Source organism: Ziziphus jujuba, chromosome 6 (assembly GCF_031755915.1).
Source record: "Ziziphus jujuba cultivar Dongzao chromosome 6, ASM3175591v1".
Taxonomy (NCBI): Eukaryota; Viridiplantae; Streptophyta; class Magnoliopsida; order Rosales; family Rhamnaceae; genus Ziziphus; species Ziziphus jujuba.
The window spans coordinates 3,379,795-3,386,735 of record NC_083384.1 but is presented as its reverse complement, the minus strand read 5'-3'; the positions used below and the strand labels follow the sequence as shown (position 1 = coordinate 3,386,735).

General features: G+C 35.9%; 1 pseudogene; it reads right to left on the bottom strand.

The window, feature by feature from the left end:
- Nucleotides 1-5,522: 5,522 nt before the first annotated feature.
- LOC125419349 (ATP synthase subunit beta, chloroplastic-like) lies at nucleotides 5,523-6,779 on the bottom strand (annotated as a pseudogene).
- Between the last annotated feature and the right edge of the window lie 162 nt (nucleotides 6,780-6,941).

Below are 6,941 nucleotides of genomic sequence, written 5' to 3'. Positions count from 1 at the left end.
TGGAGGATTATTACAAGGAGATGGAGATGCTTATGATGAGGTTAAGCATGAATGAAGATAGAGAAGCAAGAATGGCAAGGTTTCTTGGTGGATTGAATCGTGAGATAGCCAATCAACTAGAATTGCAACAATATGTGGAATTGGATGAGATGTTGCATGTGGCTATTAAATTAGAGAATCAATTCAACAGGAGGGGTGTAGGCTCATGGTTTGGAGGTGTTTCAAATAGCAGAAGATCAAATCCAAGTGGCTGGAGAAACAATCCTGCCTTTGAAAATAAGCCAAAGTCGAAAGTTGGAGAAGAAAGTTCAAATCGGCTGAAGAGAGAGGCTAGAACTGACTCTATCCAAGCACTGAAGAATGAGGTAAAATCTGATCCTAAACCTTCAAGATCTAGAGAAATTATTTGTTTTAAGTACCAGGGACAAGGAAACATCACTAGCCAATTCCCGAATAGATGGTTTTAAAGGGTAATAGTGAGCTAGAATCAGAAAGTGAAGAAAGTGAGTGTGAGACCAAACAAGGAGAGGAAGAACTTGAAGATGAAGCCGAGAAACTCCACCCAATGCCGAATTAAAATTGGTTTATAGGAGAGTACTTGCTGTATACAAGGATGAGGATCATGTTCAAAGGGAAAACATTTTCCACACCCGATGTAAAATCCAAGGTAAAATTTGTAGTATGATAATTGATAGTGGAAGTTGTACAAATGTAATTAGTAACATTGTGGTTGATAAATTAGGCTTAGCAACAATTAAACATCTTCAAACCTTATAGGTTACAATGGCTTAATGATAGTGGTGAGATGAAAGTGAATAAAAAAGCCAAGGTAAAATTTAGCATAGATAAGTATGTGGACGTTGTTTTGTGTGATGTTGTGCCTATACATGCTGGACATATTCTATTTGGCAGATCATGGCAATTTGATAAAGATGCTATTCATTATGGTCGAGAGAATTGTATTGTTTTTAGATTTAAAGGTAAGAAGGTCAAGCTAGAGCCATTGACTCCCAAGGAAGTGCATAGAGACCAATTACAAATACAGAAAAGGAGGAAGGCCAAAAAACTCAAGGACAAAGCTAGTATGGCACCAACGGCTCAACAACCATCCAAGAAGGTAACTCCGAGTTTGCTGTTCAAGGTAAGCATTCTAAAACAAAAATTGAATGGAAAAACCATGAGAAAGTCAAAAGCGGAGATGTTTGGAGATGTTTTTGCTGATGAAATTCCAAATGGATTACCACCTATTAGAGGGATTGAACATCAAATTGACTTTGTCCTAGGGCTGCCATACTAAATAGACCTACATATAGAAGTAATCCCGAAGAAACAAAGGAGCTACAAAGGTAGGTAAGTGAGTTACTTGATAAAGGGTACATTCGTGAGAGTGTGAGTCCATATGCTGTTTCTGTTTTATTAGTGCCTAAAAAAGATGGTTCTTAGAGAATATGTGTTGATTGTAGGGCTATAAATAATATTAGCATCAAATAAGACATCCAATTCCTAGATTAGACGACATGCTTGATGAATTGCTTAGTGCTTGGAAGTTTACTAAAATTAATCTTAGGAGTGGATACCATCAAATTAGGATGAAAGAAGGCGATGAATGGAAGATCGTATTTAAGACTAAATATAGGCTATATGAATGGTTAGTCATGCCTTTTGGATTAACTAAGGTACCTAGTACTTTCATGAGGCTTATGAATCATATTATGTGTTCATTTATTGGTAAATTTGTGGTTATGTACTTTGATGATATTTTAGTGTATAGCCAAACCTTAGATGAGAATGTAGAATATCTTAGGCAAGTTTTAAATATTCTTAGGAAAGAAAAGCTGTTTGCTAATACGAAAAAGTGTGACTTTTGCAAAATGAGCTTGTTTTTCTAGGATTTGTAGTAAGTGCTGCAGGAATAAAAGTTGATCAATCTAAAGTTCAAGTAATAAAGGAGTGGCCGACACCAACATCTATCATGCAAGTGAGGAGCTTTCATGGTTTGGCAAGTTTCCATCGAAGATTTGCCAAGGACTTTAGCACCATCGTATCACCTTTGAATGAAGTTGTAAAGAAGAATGTTGGCTTTAAATGGGGGGAAATACAAGAAAAATCTTTTAATTTGTTGAAAGAAAAATTATGTAATGCACCCTTACTAGTTTTACCAAATTTTTCTAAAACTTTTGAAATTGAGTGTGATGCATCAGGTGTAGGTATTAAAGCTATTTTAATGTAAGAAGGAAGGCCCATAGCCTACTTTAGTGAGAAATTAAATGGAATGTATGCTTTGGTAAGGGCTTTGGAAACATGGCAGCATTATCTCATGCGAAAAGAATTTGTGATTCATAGGGATCATGAATCTTTGAAGCATATTAAACATCAAGGGAAGCTCAATCGAAGGCATTCCAAGTGGATTGAATTTATTGAGACCTTTCCATATGTGATCTGTTACAAGAAAGGTAAAGGAAATGTGGTTACCGATGCATTATCCCGAAGGTATGTTCTCTTTTCAACTTTAGATGATGATTGCTTGGTTTCGAACAATTAAAGGAACTTTATGAGCATGATAATGACTTTGGAGAAATATTTAGATCCTGTTTGAAACATGGATTTAATAAATTTTACATATTTAAAGGATATTTGCTTAGGGAAAACAAACTTTGTGTGCCTAATTAGAGCATTAGGGAGTTACAGGTCGGGAAGGTCATGGGGGTGGTTTAATGGGTCATTTTGGTGTTTTTAAAACTTTATCCTTACTTTAAGAACATTTTTATTGGCCTAACATGAAGATGGATGTTGAGAAAATATGTGAAAGATGCTTGAAATGCTGAAAGACCAAGTCCACATTGAAACCGCATGGGTTGTGCCATCCTTTGCCGATTCTTTCTTATCCTTGGGTAGATTTGTCTATGGATTTTATTCTTGGTTTGCCTAGGTCAATGACATGTAAGGATTCAATTTTTTTTGTTGTGGATAGATTTTTTAAGATGACACATTTTATTATATGTAATAAAACTGACGATGCATCTAATGCCGCTAATTTATTTTTCAAAGAAATTGTGAGATTGCATGAAATGCCTAGAACTATTGTTTCAAATAGGGATGCTAAGTTCTTAAGTTGTTTTTGGAAAACTTTGTAGGCTAATTTAGGTACTAAGCTTTTATTTTCAACTACTTGTCATCCACAAACCAATGGACAAACCGAAGTAGTGAATATAACTTTGTCTTCATTGTTAAGAGCATGAATTAGAAGAAATTTGAGAACTTAGGAGGAACGTTTGCCACATGTTGAATTTGCTTATAATAGATCTTTGCATTCTGTGACTAAATTTACTCCTTTTGAAATTGTTTATGGGTTTAATCCTTTGACTCCATTAGATTTAACACATTTACCTTTAAGTGAATGTGCTAACTTAGATGGAAAACAAAAAGCTGATTTTGTGAAGCAGATTCATTAAAAGACTAAGGCAAAAATTGAGAGGAGGACTAAGTAATATGCAAGGAATGCTAATCAAGGCTGAAAAAAAGTTGTCTTTGAACTTGGAGATTGGGTTTGGTTGCACCTAAGAAAGGAGAGGTTTCCCGAGCAAAGGAAGTCCAGGCTTATGCCGCTTGGAGATGGACCTTTTCAAGTTTCAGAGCGAATAAATGACAATGCTTACAAACTTGATTTGTCGGGTGAATATAATGTTAGTGCTACATTTGTCTCCTTTTCATGTAGGAGATGATTTTGATTTGAAGGCAAATCCTTTTCAAGAGGAGGAGAATGATGCGAATCTGCCTGTGCCCACATAACTGACAACCCGCTGGGGTGCTGACCCGATACGGATAAAGACTGGGCTGATCACTAGGGCTCAAGAGGTTTAGGAAAAAACTTGCTGCCTTTTTCCAAGGAGTAATTCATACTTAAGAGGGCTTATCCATACCCGAATATCCAAGACCTGTTTTGAGCATACAAGGGGTGGAAGCTGATACGGACTTGGGTAACAGTTTTGGTGCATTTATGGAGTCTGAGCAGCATGAAATAGTTCCATGCTTCATGGATTCAATACATATGTCTAAGAGGTCATGGAATCAAATCAAGGTAGCTTCAAAGGCATCCAAAAAGGGGTTGTGCGCACAACTTGACAATTTGGCCGGTTTTGCTGTATGACCTGTTGGCTTTACTGTATTTTGCTGAGTTGGCTTTTTATCTTTCCTCCAAGCAAGGGCAACATGTGGGACTTCATGATGAAAGATTGGTCAAAGTAAAGTTAGTTAAAAAGATAGTATTTTAGTTTCCTAATTTGATTTCTACTTTTTGTTTTAGGAAATTACCTTTACTTTTGGTTTTTATTTATTTATTTGCTGGACAAATAAGTTTAGAAAAGTTACTAGTTTATTATTCTCATTGTAAATTAATTAATTCATAATTCAAAATAAATGAATTAATTAATTAAAATTAGTATAGAAAAGGAGAGAGAAAATTCGGCCATGCTAGTTTCCTAATCCTATTGGCCGGTTTTCCCTTTTATTTTTAGGGTTTTATTTTGTTTTCTTTTAGTCTATAAAAGGGCTTTTTTTTTTAGGAAGAGCACACCATTAATAATATTTAGAATTTATTTCGTGAGATTAAATTTCTCTTTGTTGTTTTGAGCACCTAAAACATCATTAGTGAATGAATGTTTTAGTTTGACTTATCAATAGGATATCCAGCATCTATTGTGGCATCTTCATTATACCAGGGTTTCTAATCACAGGTTGGTTAGGGGTCAAGGTGACCATTAGAACTTGAACATAACTAAATCCGAGCTATTATAATACGGGGTTTAGGCCCAGGTCATCCTAGGTTCGTATCAAATTTCTTGTCAAGATGAATATTACATGATCCAACATCATATCTCTTTGATTTGTTTGATTGGTATTGCTTATAAACAATATTCCATTTATAATCTATCGATATGATAGGTCACACTTTTTTCTCTTTGTGATGATAGATGACCTACTTAACTCAGTGGTTAGAGTATTGCTTTCATACGGCGGGAGTCATTGGTTCAAATCCAATGGTAGGTAGAACTTGTTTGATACCAGCATGAATAGTCCTTAATGCATTTTATACACCTTATTTTGCTTATTCGGACCCACCACCTAGTTATGATATCACATTGATAGCCTCTCATAATGTCCTAGCTCGTCTGAGAGTGAGATTTGCTTCAATTGTTAGTTTCTTGCCTTCAGCTTTACTCAAGTTAGCTTATGCTATTTCAACTGTTTGTTGAGCTTATTGTGGATCAATGTCACTGCCCGTCTCCTCATCATTTACTATAACAGTGATCTCATTGTTGCCTATTCTAGCAAAACCACCCATCAAAGCCAGCACTAACCATTGGTCATTAAGCCGTATTCTCAAAATATCGATATCTACAGTTGTAGCAATAAGCGCGTGGTTTGGCAATACGCCGATTTGTCGACTATTAGTAGATAAAATATTTCTTTCACTTTCAAATCTCAAATAATTCGTTTCGGGGTCAGTACACAAAGATTTAAGGTCATTTTTTCAATTTGCTCTCCATTTCTAAGTTCATAGCCTTTGCAGTAGCTTCATCGATATCACTTTCCAAATAAAAAGCCTGTTCAGGGAGACCATCTAATTCGCCATAAAGGATTAATTTAAATCCTCTAATTGTTTCTACTAGACCAACATATTTCCTAGATGAATCGTTAAATACTTTTCCTACGAAAAAGGGTTGTGATAGGAAACGCTCAATTTTTTATGCTCTTGCTATGGTTAAGCGATCTTCTTCGAATAATTCATCCAACCCAAGGATAACTATAATGTCCTGAAGTTCTTCGTAATGTTGTAAAGTTTGTTTAACTCTTTGCATAGTTTCGTAATGTTCTTCACCAACGATCCGACGTTGGAGCATAGTTGACATTGAATCTAAAGGATCTACTACTAGATAGATACCTTTGCAGCCAATCCTTTTAATAGCATGGTAGTAGCATCTAAATGTGCAAATGTTGTGGCTGGAGCAGGATCGGTCAAATTGTCCATGGGTACATAAACTGCTTGAATGGAAGTTATAGACCCCTCTTTGGTAGAAGTAATTCTTTCTTGTAAAGAACCCATTTCGGTACTAAGAGTGGGTTGATATCCCACAGCAGAGGGCATTATACCCAGCAAGGCTAATACTTCAGATCTCGCTTGGACAAAATGAAAGATATTGTCAATAAATAGAAGTATGTCTTGTTCATTAACATCTCAAAAATATTCTACCTAATTAGGGCAGTTAAACCAACTCCCATACGAGCTTTCGGTAGTTCATTCATTTAATTGTAGACTAGAGCTACTTTTGATTCTGAAATATTTTTTTCATTAATTACTCCGGATTCTTTCATTTCCATGTAAAGATCATTGCCTTCACGAGTACGTTCACCTACTCCGCCAAATACGAATATGCCCCCATGACCTTTGGCAATGTTGATCAATTCCATAATGAGTACTATTTTGCCCACTTTTGCTCCCTCGAATAGTCCTATTTTTCCTCCATGGCGATAAGGGGCTAAAAGATCTACTACTTTAATTCTTGTCTCAAAATTTGATAATTTTGTATCTAACTCTATAAAGGCAGGCACAGATCTATGAATAGGAGATGTTGTGCGAGTATCTATAGGACTAAATTATCAACAGGCTCCCCAAGCAAGTTGAAAATTCACCCTAGCGTCGCTCCACCAACTAGAACACTTAGAGGAGCTCTTGTGTCAATCACTTCCATTATTCTCGTTAGATCGTCTATAGCACTCATAGCTACTGCTCTAACTCGAATATTTCCTAATAATTACTGTACTTCACAAGTCACATTAATTTTTTGACCAATAATATCTTAGCCTTTAACTACTAGAGCATTGTAAATATTAGGCATCTTGCCCGGTGGAAAAGCTACATCCAATACTGGACCAATGATTTG